Below are 15,391 nucleotides of genomic sequence, written 5' to 3' on the forward strand. Positions count from 1 at the left end.
CACGTCTCCTGCATCTCCTGCACTGGCAGGCAGATTCTTTACTGCTGAACCACCTGTGAAGCCTGTTCGTTTTGAGGACAGCCTTCCTCACAAGGGCTATCACAGGAAGACTTTGGACAAGATCTTCAGAGAAAGTTTCTGGCTTCTGTGGGAAGGTCTTTGACCTGTGGGCAGCACCGTAGTATCACATGGTTCTTCTTTACTGTGTGCAGAATCTCTGGCAGCCTGCATCATAACAGACAGGAACACTCCCCTTAGTCTCAGTATGCTGGGCCAGTGTCACATATCACAGAAGGAGCTGGATATAAAACTGAAAGACTGACCAGTTGTCATGGGCAGCTTAACACCATATGGAATTACTGAGAAACAACTACTGATGAGCTCAGACATTCCTTCAAAATCTACGACTGCTACTGGGACAGAGGTTTTAAACCAGCTACTGTGATTCCTTGGTGGTTCACACGGTAAAGAATCCTCCTGCAGCGCGAGAGACCTGGCTTCAATCCCTGGGTTGGGAAGATCCCCTGGAGGAGGGCATGGCAACCCACTCCAGTATTCTTGCCTGGAGAATCCTATGGACAGAGAAGCCTGGTGGGCTACAGGCCATGGGGTCGCAAAGAGTCGGACGTGACTGAGCGACTAAACACACATGCACCAGTTATAGAAATATGATGATTTAATGCGTGCATGAGCAAAGTAAGGTTATTTTTGATAAATTGTGAAAATGTCATCTAAGTAAGCTAACGCAAAGCCAAACTCTGGTTATGTAAAGACACTTTTCCCAAGCGGCAGGTTTTCTGCTTTGCCTCTTACTGAGCTTACATAAAGCCATGGTGAGGTCTTCTCTAAGTGAGCCCTGTCCAGGCCCCCCAGCAGGGAGGCACGCAAGCTCTCAGAGCCCCCCACTCCCCCTCTACCCGCACTCCCGAGCTCTGTGCACTGTTGGTGCCTCTTCTAACAATAGACTCAGCTCAGGACCCTTTGTGGCTGACATCTCCAAGCAGTGGATTTTTCAAGTTTCAAAACGGAACATGGCTCAAGAGTGTTATTTCCTGCCAAAGCTCATGAATGCCATATTCTCTTTGCAACTAAACTGTTTGAGAGAGGTTTTCCTTGGAGCTTCAGCAGATTGCTGTTGCTGATGTAGAAAGCACGAAGTATTACACTCTAACTGCAAACTATAAAGAAAGAAAGCAGAGTACTGAGTCCAAGATGTTACCTTTCAACAAATCAAAAGGACTGCTTTCAACACACCTGCATTAGCGCTATGGTTGAAAGAGCAACCTGTTTGTTTGTTTGTCTGTTTTAAAAGAGGGGATTCGATCACCTGCAATGGAAGGGTACTTCACATAAAGATGTTTCTACATCGCAATATAAAATAGTAATTGACCAATAATCCAAAACGAGTAATGTCATATTCCAACATACATATGCATGTGCTCAGACAGCTACCGTCAGCATGCAGTGGTCCAGACACCCCCTGCCTTTCCTGTTAAATGAGGCTAGGGGTCTACTGCTCTGTTGCTCCCTTTCCCCACCTTACTAAACAGGAAGGATTCTCTCTTCCCAGGTAACATTCTAAATAAGAAGGAAATGAGGAGTGAGTATCATGAGAAGTGCCCCAGAGAGTATTTTAAGAAAGTTTAGTAGATTTGAACAAATTGAGATGTGAGAAAATTAAGGATGAGAAGAAATTAAGAATAATCTATGGAGAGTTATTAGGGCTTATATCTTGCATGCTTCTGCATATTCTTCAAGAGACTGACGATTTCTTTCCTCTTGAAGATTTGAACTCTGTTTACCTGTTTTAAGTTCTTTTAGGAATTCATATAGATTGCACGTCATAAGTTAATATGGATTAGATGTGTTTTATATTAATTACACCATATATACAGGTACAAATGTTTTCAGTTAAATTAGATAAACACATGGCCAAATACAAGTAACTATGAGTTAGTAGATATTGGGATTGACTTATTCATTTATTAAATTCATTCATTCATTAAAGGTTTGGGGCACCCAGTATATGTATGCTAGGCTATATTAGAAATTGATATTTTGAAAGTGAATAATATGACTGCTTGACTTCAAGGAACTCAGAATTTAGCAGGGTAAGACTTATGCAAAACAGGTAATTAACATACAACATGAAAAATAAAAGAAATACATAGGTGGTATACGGGAGCAGAGTGAAGAAACACTAAGCAAAACCTTTTGATTCTTGGAGTAGATGATACTTGTACTAGTTCAGTGAGCAAAAAAATATCTTGGATATTGACAAGGTAAAGTGAGGAAAAGAAAAAGATGACTCTAGGCCACAGAATCTAGAAAACAGAATGATGATGGTGGTGAGGATGCTGCTGGTGATTGTGGCAGTGCTGGTGTGTTTGTGTTTCTCTGCTCAGGTGCACACACACAGCAAGAGAACCAGAAGCATCTGTGGTCATAAAATATAACTTATGTGGTCAGAAGGGACAAGAGGGCCATGCCTAGAGAAAGAGATGGGTCAGAGAAAGGCTGGATCAAGAACGGTTTCAGTTCAGTTCAGTTCAGCTGCTCAGTTGTGTCTGACTCTTTGCGACCCCATGAATTGCAGCACGCCAGGCCTCCCTGTCCATCACCAACTCCCAGAGTTCACCCAGACTCATGTCCATCGAGTCAGTGATGCCATCCAGCCATCTCATCCTCTGTCGTCCCCTTCTCCTCCTGCCCTCAATCCCTCCCCATCAGAGTCTTTTCCAATGAGTCAACTCCAGGGATCAGTGATGCCATCCAGCCATCTCATCCTCTGTCTCCCCTTCTCCTCCTGCCCTCAATCCCTCCCAGCATCAGAGTCTTTTGCATGAGGTGGCCAAAGTACTGGAGTTTCAGCTTTAGCATCATTCCTTCCAAAGAAATCCCAGGGCTGATCTCCTTCAGAATGGACTGGTTGGATCTCCTTGCAGTCCAAGGGACTCTCAAGAGTCTTCTCCAACACCACAGTTCAAAAGCATCAATTCTTCGGTGCTCAGCCTTCTTCACAGTCCAACTCTCACATCCATACATGACCACAGGAAAAACCATAGCCTTGACTAGATGGACCTTTGTTGGCAAAGTAATATCTCTGCTTTTGAATATGCTATCTAGGTTGGTCATAACTTTCCTTCCAAGGAGTAAGCGTCTTTTAATTTCATGGCTGCAGTCACCATCTGTAGTGATTTTGGAGCCCAAAAAAATAAAGTCTGACACTGTTTCCACTGTTTCCCCATCTATTTCCCATAAAGTGATGGAACTGGATGCCATGATCTTCATTTTCTGAATGTTGAGCTTTAAGCCAACTTTTTCACTCTCCACTTTCACTTTCATCAAGAGGCTTTTTAGTTCCTCTTCACTTTTTGCCATAAGGGTGGTGTCATCTGCATATCTAAGGTTATTATTTCTCCCAGCAATCTTGATTCCAGCTTGTGTTTCTTCCAGTCCAGTGTTTCTCATGATGTATTCTGCATATAAGTTAAATAAACAGGATGACAATATACAGCCTTGACGAACTCCTTTTCCTATTTGGAACCAGTCTGTTGTTCCATGTCCAGTTCTAACTGTTGCTTCCTGACCTGCATACAAATTTCTCAAGAGGCAGGTCAGGTGGTCTGGTATTCCCATCTCTTTCAGAATTTTCCACAGTTTATTGTGATCCACACAGTCAAAGGCTTTGGCATAGTCAATAAAGCAGAAATAGATGTTCCAGAAAAGGAACTCTCTTGCTTTTTCCATAATCCAGTGGATGTTGGCAATTTGATCTCTGGTTCCTCTGCCTTTTCTAAAACCAGCTTGAACATCAGGAAGTTCATGATTCACATATTGCTGAAGCCTGGCTTGGAGAATTTTGAGCATTACTTTACTAGCGTGTGAGATGAGTGCAATTGTGCAGTAGTTTGAGCATTCTTTGGCACTGCCTTTCTTTGGGATTGGAATGAAAACTGACCTTTTCCAGTCCTGTGGCCACTGCTGAGTTTTCCAAATTTGCTGGCATATTGAGTGCAGACTGAAATGAAGATGTTTTTCTAATGGGGGAGAACCCACTGAAGAATGAAAGATAATAGCATGGCCAAATCTATGGGCAGAGTCAAGAAAGACACAACTAGAATCACAGAGAAAAGTCAGGGAGCTGCTGCACCATCTAAAAAAAACACTAAAAGGTCTGGCTGGGGTGGAGACGGTAAAAATAGATAGAAACATGGATTCAAGAATCCTTAATTCTTGGGGTGGGATGGGAGGGAAATGGGAGGGAGGTTCAAAAGGGAGGAGATATATGTATACCTATGGCTGATTCATGTTGAGGTTTGACAGTAAACAACAAAATTCTGTAAATCAAATTAAAAAAGAATCCTTAATAAATATTAATAAACCAAATTGCTAGAATTTTGGTTTTGATGGAATGTGCGTGATGGGGAAGAATGACTCCCAGATTTCTAAGCACAGTAGCTAGACAATGGCAATATTTGTGGAGTCAACTGAAAATATAGAGAGTAAAAACATAGAAAATGAGATTGATAGAGAAATGAGCCTTAGTGTTATGTGGGCAGAGATGGTTATTTGATAATCAAACATATAATATTATGTTCATAGAAATGCCGTTGGCTAGAGAAGGCAATGGCACCCCACTCCAGTACTCTTGCCTGGAAAATCCCATGGGCGGAGGAGCCTGGTGGGCTGCAGTCCATGGGGTCACTAAGAGTTGGACACGACTGAGCAACTTTACTTTTACTTTTCACTTTCATGCACTGGAGAAGGAAATGGCAACCCACTCCAGTGTTCTTGCCTGGAGAATCCCAGGGACGGGGGAGCCTGGTGGGCTGCCGTCTATGGGGTCGCACAGAGTCGGACACAAATGAAGCTACTTAGCAGCAGGAACAGAGACATTTATTTGAGACTATCAGCAAGAGGAGTTTGCTGAAGTCAAAGCAGGGAGAAAAAGTAAAGGGCCAAAATGGACCCCTGTCGGACACCAAAATTTAAAGGTTGGCCAGAGGAAGATGAGTTAAAGAAGGAGAAGGTGGGGGGAACAAGAGGAGGGGAAAGGAACATTTACAGAAATACATGGAGAATGAGAGTATTGCTATAGATGTGCAGTGATCAGAGGGTTTAAAAAATAAAAAAGAAGTAATTGGAAGTTTCTTATAAATAAAATAAAGATTTTGGCTTTGAAAATACCAGAAAGGCATGATATAAAGTATGCCTCTGAAACCCATCAAGGTTTCCAAACTTCAAAATTGCCATCATGCCCATAAAGATCCAGATAGATTCTTGGTGGGGACATTAATACAAGCTAGCACCTAAAAGACAGGAACATTATAGAAGAAATATCCTCAGTGCTAACATGGATATGGTATATGAATAAAACAAAAAACTGCATAATAGATTGTGACATTGTGACACTAAAGAAAAATGTTACAATGCTCTTAGATCTGCTCCCCTAACTATCTTTGTATGTGCTAAGTTACTTCAATCATGTCCAACTTTTGCAAACCCATGAACTGTAGCCTGCCAGGCTCCTCTGTCCATGGGATTCTCCAGTCAAGAATAGTGAAATGGATTGCCATGCCCTTCTCCAGGGGATCTTCCAGACCCAGGGATCGAACCTGCATCTCTTATGTCTCCTACATTGGCAAGTGGGTTCTTTTCCAATGGTGCCACCTGGGAAGCAGGGCTTCATAAACGAAGATCACTCTTCTATATCTAATTCTATCTCTTCTATATCTAAATAAGGGAAGTAATATTTTTTTCTGAGAAGATACTGTACACTAGGCTTTTATATACAGTGTAATAATCCTCAAATCAGGAAACTGGGATTCAAAAATGTTTTAAAAAAATATCTTGAAGTTACAAAGTTAATTAATGATAGACTTTTGATTAAAAATTTAAGAATATGAAGAATGATTCAGAGCAAATAGTAATTGAGATGAATCTAAAATAAGGGATAATGAAACAATATCTAAACAATATTTAAATTAGGATCTTTGTAAAACAGGAAATAGAAACATAAGTATAGAGGGTTTTTGTATGAAGCATACAGAGGACTGTATTTCTCAGCTTGCCCAGCACAGTCACCGTGTGTGCTTGCTGTCCTCACAGTTACTAATAGCCCTCAGCTCCTTCACTCTCATAAGTGCTTGGAGGACAATTATGTGAGCAGCCTACTTGGCAATGCTGAAATATGCCTATTAGGGATGTCAGGGATACAACAATTGGAAGGGTGGAGAAAATAACTGCAACATTTTTCTACCACTGGAGTCTCAACACTTGCAGCTGTACCCTTTCCTGCTCAAGGACAACATGTCAGCATTTTCTTCCATTTTCTGCATTTTGGGGAATGTGAAACTCAGATATTAGTACTGCCAGACAGTACACGCTCCTGCTGCTGCTAAGTTGCCTCAGTCGTGTCCGACTCTGTGTGACCCCATAGACGGCAGCCCACCAGGCTCCCCCGTCCCTGGGATTCTCCAGGCAAGAACACTGGAGTGGGTTGCCATTTCCTTCTCCAATGCATGAAAGTGAAAAGTGAAAGTGAAGTCGCTCAGTCGTGTCTGGCTCAGCAACCCTATGGACTGCAGCCTACCGGGCTCCTCCGTCCATGGGACTTTCCAGGCAAGAGTGCTGGAGTGGGGTGCCATAAAAGAGTACATTTCTACATTAAGTTAAGTTGCTCAGTCGTGTCCGACTCTTTGTGACCCCGTGGACTGTAGCCCACCAGGCTCCTCTGTCCATTGGATTCTCCAGGCAAGAATACTGGAGTGGGTTGCCATTTCCTTCTCCAGAGGATCTTTCTGACCCAGGGATTGAACCCAGGTCTCCCGCATTAGAGGCAGATGCTTTAACCAAATTAAGGAATATGGATTTGGGGGGCAATCTCTTGAGTTCTTATGGCTGGGCATGATTTCTTGCTGAAGAGATCTTTTTAATTAGCATCTACTTAAATTCCTAGTTGATTATCCTAAGGTACAAGTTGTTCTCTCTTGCAACTTCATTTTTTTAATTGGAGTATAATTGCTTTATAATGTTGTCTTGGTTACTGCTATACAACAATGTGAATCAGCTATCAGTTCAGTCCAGTTCAGTCGCTCAGTCATGTCTGATTCCTTGCGACCCCATGGACTGCAGCACACCAGGCTTCCCTGTCCATCACCAACTCCCAGAGCTTGCTCAAACTCATGTCCATTGAGTAGGTGATGCCATTCCAACCATCTCATCCTGTGTCATCCCCTTCTCCTCCTGTCTTCCACCCTTCCCAGCATCAGGATCTTTCGCAATGAGTCAGTTCTTTGCATCCGGTGGCCAAAGTATTGGAGTTTCAGCTTCAGCATCAGTCCTTCCAATGAATATTCAGGACTGATTTCCTTTAGGATTGACTGGTTGGATCTCCTTGCAGTCCAAGGAATTCTCAAGAGTCTTCTCAACCCCACAGTTCAAAAGAATCAACAATAAGTATACATATATCCCCTCCCTCTTGAACCTCCCTGCCCACACCCCCATTCCCACTCATCCTCACAGAGCACCGGGCTGAGCTCCCTGTGCTGCACAGCAGCTTCCCACTAGCTACCTACTTTACACATGGCGGTGCATATATGTCAATCTCACTCTCCCAATTCCTCTCACACCTCCCTTCCCCTTCTGTGTCCACATGTCCATTTTCTACATCTGTGTCTCTATTCCTGGCATGCAAACAGATTCATCTGAACATCTATACCATCTTTCTAGAGTCTATATCCTGCTGCTGCTGTTTAGTGGCTAAATCACTAAATAGTAGTTTAGTGGCTACTCTTTGTAGCCCCATGAACTGTAGCCCACCAGGCTCCTCTGTCTTTGGGATTTCCCAGGCAAGAATACTGGAGTGGGTTGTCATTTCCTTCTCTAGGGGATCTTCATGATCCAGGGATTGAACCTACGTCTCCTGCATTGCAGGGGGATTCTTTACCACTGAGCTACCTGGGAAGCCCTCAGATCCCATATATATGTGCTAATACACAATATTTGTTTTCCTTTTTCTGACTTACTTCACTCTGGGTGACAGACTCAAGGTTTTATATCATATATGTAAGTAATAGTTCTTAACTGAGTAGGGCTTCCCTGATAGCTCAGTTGGTAAAGAATCCACCTGCAATGCAGGAGACCTGGGTTTGATTCCTGGGTTGGGAAGATCCCCTGGAGAAGGGAAAGGCTACCCACTTCAGTATTCTGGCCTACATAACTCTATCAACAGTCCATGGGGTCACAAAGAGTCAGACACGACTGAGCAACTAAACTGAACTGAACTGAAAATATATGAATTCTTCTTTCCTTAATCTTCAAGATAATCTTATTATCAACAGCATCATAGAAGGCTAGTGACGAAAGAGGGTTGAGAGATTATCTAGTGCCACCTTCATTTAATTTGCAAATGAGAATATGAAAACTTGGTGATCATAAGTGATTTGTCCATGGTCATAGAATACTGAATAGAATTAATTAGTGGCAGAATTACAAATAAAATGTATTATCTCTTATGAGAAAAAATGGAATGAAGAATTCTTCAGTTCAGTTCAGTTCAGTTCAGTTGCTCAGTCATGTCCGACTCTTTGCAACCCCATGAATCACAGCACACCAGGCTTCCCTGTCCATCACCAACTCCCAGAGTTCACTCAGACTCACATCCATCGAGTCAGTGATGCCATCCAGCCATCTCATCCTCTGTCGTCCCCTTCTCCTCTTGCCCCCAATCCCTCCCAGCATCAGAGTCTTTTCCAATGAGTCAACTCTTCACATGAGGTGGCCAAAGTACTGGAGTTTCAGCTTTAGCATCATTCCTTCCAAAGAAATCCCAGGGCTGATCTCCTTCAGAATGGACTGATTGGATCTCCTTGCAGTCCAAGGGACTCTCAAGAGTCTTCTCCAATACCACACTTCAAAAGCATCAATTCTTCGGTGCTCAGCCTTCTTCACAGTCCAACACTCACATCCATACATGACCACTGGAAAAACCATAGCCTTGACTAGATGGACCTTTGTTGGCAAAGGAATGTCTCTGCTTTTGAATATGCTATCTAGGTTGGTCATAACTTCTTAGAGTTGAATAAATGTTAAACAGAATAATTCAACAGTCACAAAAGATTTTCATTAATGACAAATTTAAGGATGCCACTCTGATTTCTGTTCCCATTTTCTGTCAGTCTATACATGCAACTGGATCTGGCAGCTATCACCTGAGTAGTCAATATATATTCCAAAAGGCTTTTTGTTACAATACCCTGGCCAACATCAGGGTCTCTCCACACATAAATCCAGATATGAAAGAGCTAAATTGCACTAAGTTGTTCTTTGTATTCATCTTTAAGCCCTGAACTAACATTTTTTCCATATCAGTCATGTTCTGACCATATGACAATCATGAAGATGCTGGTGTTTGCTTTCTGCTTACTTTATCCTAATTCAGCATACAGGATGGTTTTGTTTTACCTTTTTTCTCGGTGTGTATTTGCTCTCTTGTTTAAAATGCCAATGAAAGCCTTAAATAGCATTGTTTTTCTATGTGTGTATTCTCTATTAATTCAGCAGCTGGATCAAAGAAACTTATATTCTGTCCTAGTGAAATATGCTTTGTTTTTTCTTATTAACCTTTGCAGTCTGAGCACTACCAAAGCATGCATGATTTATGGTAAGGCTTCAACCAAGATAAGTGTATTTTAGTACAAAATGAAATCGGAAAACCTGTTAAAAGAAATGTGAAAACTTTGCTTTAAAATTTCCTTGACTCAACACATACAAAGGTAAGTTTTCCAAATGTGTTTAAAATTTTTGAGGAATATAACTTGTTAAAATTTTAGCCTCTTGACTGGAAATAAACATTTATATTGAATAATTTTTCAGTTCAGTTCAGTTCAGTCACTCAGTCATGTCCGAGTCTTTGCGACCCCATGAATCGCAGCACGCCAGGCCTCCCTGTCCATCACCAACTCCCAGAGTTCACTCAGACTCACATCCATCGAGTCGGTGATGCCATCTAGCCATCTCATCCTCTGTCGTGCCCTTCTCCTCTTGCCCCCAATCCCTCCCAGCATCAGAGTCTTTTCCAATGAGTCAACTCTTCACATGAGGTGGCCAAAGTACTGGAGTTTCAGCTTTAGCATCATTCCTTCCAAAGAAATCCCAGGGCTGATCTCCTTCAGAATGGACTGGTTGGACCTCCTTGCAGTCCAAGGGACTCTCAAGAGTCTTCTCCAACACCACAGTTCAAAAGCATCAATTCTTCGGCGCTCAGCCTTCTTCACAGACCAACTCTCACATCCATACATGACCACAGGAAAAATCATAGCCTTGACTAGACGAACTTTGTTGGCAAAGGAATGTCTCTGCTTTTGAATATGCTATCTAGGTTGGTCATAACTTTCCTTCCAAGGAGTAAGCGTCTTTTAATTTCATGGCTGCAGTCACCATCTGTAGTGATTTTGGAGCCCAAAAAAATAAAGTCTGACACTGTTTCCACTGTTTCCCCATCTATTTCCCATGAAGTGATGGGACTGGATGCCATGATCTTCGTTTTCTGAATGTTGAGCTTTAAGCCACTTTTTCACTCTCCTCTTTCACTTTCATCAAGAGGCTTTTTAGTTCCTCTTCACTTTCTGCCATAAGGGTGGTGTCATCTGTATATCTGAGGTTGTTGATATTTCTCCTGGCAATCTTGATTCCAGCTTGTGTTTCTTCCAGTCCAGCGTTTCTCATGATGTACTCTGCATAGAAGTTAAATAAGCGGGGTGACAATATACAGCCTTGACGTACTCCTTTTCCTATTTGGAATCAGTCTGTTGTTCCATGTCCAGTTCTAACTGTTGCTTCCTGACCTGCATACAAATTTCTCAAGAGGCAGATCAGGTGGTCTGGTATTTCCATCTCTTGAAGAATTTTCCACAGTTTATTGTGATCCACACAGTCAAAGGCTTTGGCATAGTCAATAAAGCAGAAATAGATGTTTTTCTGGAACTCTCTTGCTTTTTCCATGATCCAGCGGATGTTGGCAATTTGATCTCTGGTTCTTCTGCCTTTTCTATAACCAGCTTGGACATCAGGAAGTTCATGGTTCACGTATTGCTGAAGCCTGGCTTGGAGAATTTGAGCATTACTTTACTAGCATGGTTAGCCACTCCCTTCTCCAGGGGATCTTCCCAACCCAGGGATCCAACCCGGGTCTCCTGCGTTGCCGGCAGATTCTTTACCATCTGAGCCACCAGAAAGCCCAAGTAGACAAATGGCAGCTTGTAATACTTACCAGTTGATTTTTTTTTAATTGCTTAGACAAGTCTGAGGAAGTAAGTCTATATTCTTAAATAGAAATTAAACACTCTAATACTACAGATGAAGTAAATGCCCTTTAAAAGTCTGATGAGTTGAAAGTACTCTACAGTGAGGGAAAAAAGGTTAATAAAATCTGTCTCTGGAAACCAATCTGATTAATTCTTCTTTTTTAAGTCATCTGGCACTGGGTCCTCAAGGGGGAGCTGAGAAGGGGATTCATGCACAGATGATCATTTGAAGATGTGCTCTCAGGGGGCATCCTGTAAGGGACGGGAGGAGGATGACCAGGGAAGAATGAATGACACAACAGTTAGCAACCTTAACAAGAGCTGTGTTGGTGCAGAAGTCAGACTGATACGTGTGAAAGCGTTAAGTGTGAAGTAAGAAATGAAGACTTCTGAGGCTGAATAACACTGTTGTGAAGTATTTTGCAGGAGGTGGTGAAAAATTGAGAATCTTCTGACAATTTGGATTTGAAGAGGGAGATGTGTGTAGAGTGACTCCTAGGGATTTGGTTCAATCACCTGAGTGGAAAGTAATGCCGTGGATTGAAAGGTGCAAAGTTGGGAAGAAAGAGGAATCAGTTTGGGGTGACAGGGGCTATGCTCAGCTCAAAATTCAACATGTGAATTTTGTGTTGCCAGTCTAAATGCCAATCTAAATCTACTGCTAGATTTATAGATCTGGAGTTCAGGACAGCCATGTGTAACAATGCATATATTTGAAAGTCATTCGTAGTAATTAAAGTTCATGCGGTGGGCAAGGAAGCCAAAGATTCCCCTGGAGAAATGAAGTTAGGGCTATGGGAGAGGACTCCTGGGATCCCCAGTTCTAAGGGTTTAAAAGAAAACAACTTAGATAGCAGTGGTGACTAGAGAATAGGAAAGGTGTCATCACAGTGATCAGTGGGGAATGTATCAGGAAGGAGGGTGTTTATAGTCTAGTCAAATGTCAAAGATGCACAAGCTGCCAATTTTCTTTGGACTTGGCCCTTAGGAAGTCACTGGTAATCTTCAGTTCACTCGCTCAGTCCAACTCTTTGCGACCCCATGGCCTGCAGCACGCCAGGCCTCCCTGTCTATCACCAACACCCTGAGCTTGTTTAAACTCATGTCCATCGAGTTGGTGATGCCATCTAACCATCTCATCCATTGTAGTTCCCTTCTCCTCCCACCTTCAATCTTTCCCAGCATCAGGGTCTTTTCAAATGAGTCAGTTTTTTGCATCAGGTGGCCAACGTATTGGAGCTTCAGCTTCAGCATCAGTCCTTCCAATGAATATTCAGGACTTATTTCCTTTAGGATTGACTGGTTTGATCTCCTTGCTGTCCAAGGGACTCTCGAGAGTCTTCTCCAACAGCACAGTTCAAACGCATCAATTTCAAGGTTTGAGACGTGAACTAGAGTAATTGTGAACAAAGTCTAATTTTTTACAGAAACTTGACTATAAATTGGTGGAAGATACTTCCATTGCTAATGGTGTATTTTAAAAAATAATGACTGATTCTTTATTCTTTAAATGAAGGCAGATAAAGCATGTTTATTTGTTTTAGTATACCAGAAGTATACTAGTATTACCAGTATTACCAGAGGAAAGTGAAAGATGGGACACACTCCATGAAAGAAGAAATGCCCATGCAGAAAAAGACCATATGTGAGAAAGTACCATACCCTGAGCTTTTTTGGACTTTGTGTAACTGACTTTATCACAGCTTTCTCAGTGTCATCCTCCACATCATCTCCATCCTAGAACCATTCACACAGAGTTGATTTTCACATATTACCTCATTTAGTCCAATTAATAGTCCTCCTCTTCTAGGCATACAATTAAAGCACAAAGAGATTAAACAGTCTATCGGTAAGTAGCATAGGCAGCATTAAACCTAAACCTATCTGAATGTAAAATCTGTTTGTTTGTTTTTTTTGCATTTTCCACTCAACTATAGCTTATTATATGGAGCTTCCCTGGTGGCTCAGACGGTAAAGAACAGTTCATGCTGATTTAACCTGTTGAAATAAAGTTTTCTGTTTAAAAGTTTTCTTAACAAACCAAAGCAAGAGAGAATAACAGCGGGGAAATGTCAATGCTGTCTCTAGTTGGAGGAACCCTCAAAATGCTGTTAATTAGCATTACTGATACAAATTTCTAAGTCCCTGCAACAGAAAAGCCTGTGTGTGCACTGTATTGTCATACTGCCACCTCGTGGTTGCAAAAAGCAAAAGCAAACATTAACTAAAAGCCCGAGTTCACCATTTTTATCAGATTGCTCTCACCCAGGGGCTCTCAACTTTGGTTGCAGGTTGAAGTCAACTGGGAACTTTAAAAATGCTGATTCCTTAATCCCACCCCCAGAGATTTTCATATGATTGGCCTGGAGTGAGATCTCAGCACCAGGATATTTCAAAGCTCCCAGAGTAATTCTAACATGTAGTCAAGATTAGGACCTCTGTTCTAACTCCTTACACAATAGTCAAGGTTCAGTTCAATTCAGTTCAGTTCAGTCACTCAGTCGTGTCAGACTATTTGCGACCCCATGGACTGCAGCACGCCAGACCTCCCTGTCCATCACCAACTCCCAGAGTTCACCCAAACTCATGTGCATGGAGTTGGTGATGCCATCCAGCCATCTCATCCTCTGTTGTCCCCTTCTCCTCCTGTCCCCAATCCCTCCCAGCATCAGAGTCTTTTCCAATGAGTCAATTAAGTTTTGTTATTTGCCTAAGTGTGCCTCATTTGTATAGATGCAAGAGTCCCTTGGACTGCAAGGAGATCCAACCAGTTCATCCTAAAAGAAATCAGTTCTGAATATTCATTGGAAGGACTGATGTTGAAACTGAAACTCCAATACTTTAGCTACCTGATGCAAAGAACTGACTCATTTGAAAAGACCCTGATGCTGGGAAAGATTGAAGGCAGGAGAAGGGGACAAAAGAGAATGAGATTGTTAGATGGCATCATCAATACAATGGACATGAGTTTGAGTAAGCTCCAGGAGTTGGTGATGGACAGGGAAGCCTGGCATGCTGCAGTCCATGGGGTCGCAAGGATTTGGACATGACTGAGTGACTGAACTGAACTGATGTATTAAACAGGTAACTAATGAGAACCTACTGTACAGCACAGGGAACTCTACTCAATGCTCTGCGGTGACCTAAATGGGAAGGACATCCAAAAAAGAGGGAATATATGTATATGCATAAGTGATTCACATTGCTATACAGCAGAAACTAACATAACATAAAGCAACTATACTTCAATAAAATTGTTTTAAATAAAATTTAAAAATATTTTGCTCATGTCTATTCTCATGATGCTGCTGAAATTACTTTTCTAACCTGACACGAGTTGACTTACCCTGATGCTGGGAGGGATTTATCCTCCAACCTTCCATGGCATCCTTTTCTGGACGTGAGTCTGAGACTCACATTGTGATGGACACAAAGGGACTCTGTGGTTTCAGTTGGTCGCCAAGTGATCTATTCTGATTCTCAGGCTCTTAGTTCTGACCCCATGGACTGCAGATTTATCCTCAACCTTCCAGGCTTCCCTTTTCCTCACCATCTCACATTGTGACAATTTGCTTTGAGTTCATGTCCATTGAACTGGTGACCCCATGGACTGCAACCATCTCATCCTCTGTTCCTCACATCTCCTGAAATTTGTCTGAGTTCAAATCCAGATAATGCTATCCAACCATTCTCTGATAATGCTAGCTTTCTTTTTTTAAGAATAGTTGATTTACAATGTTATATTAGTTTCAGGTGTACAACATAGTTTTCATAGATTATACTCCATTTAAAGTTTTAGAAAATATTGGCTATATTCCCTGGTAGTGTATGATACATCCTTGTAGCTTATTTATTTCATACATAGCAGTTTTGAATGGCTTCCCTCCACCCTTAGGATAGAGCACACGCTCCCCATGTTTTTCTTCCTTGTGTGGTCCCTGTTTACCAGCCCAGTTGTTTCTCAATCTTCTCCACTGAGTCACCCCCAAAGATCTGCAGTTTTCCCAACCCTCTCTTGACTCTGAGTTTTTTGCCAACCCTTTCTTCTACCTTTCTTTCATTTGGATGACTCCTGCTTTATT

This window comes from Bos mutus, chromosome 6 (assembly GCF_027580195.1).
Source record: "Bos mutus isolate GX-2022 chromosome 6, NWIPB_WYAK_1.1, whole genome shotgun sequence".
NCBI classification, from domain to species: Eukaryota; Metazoa; Chordata; class Mammalia; order Artiodactyla; family Bovidae; genus Bos; species Bos mutus.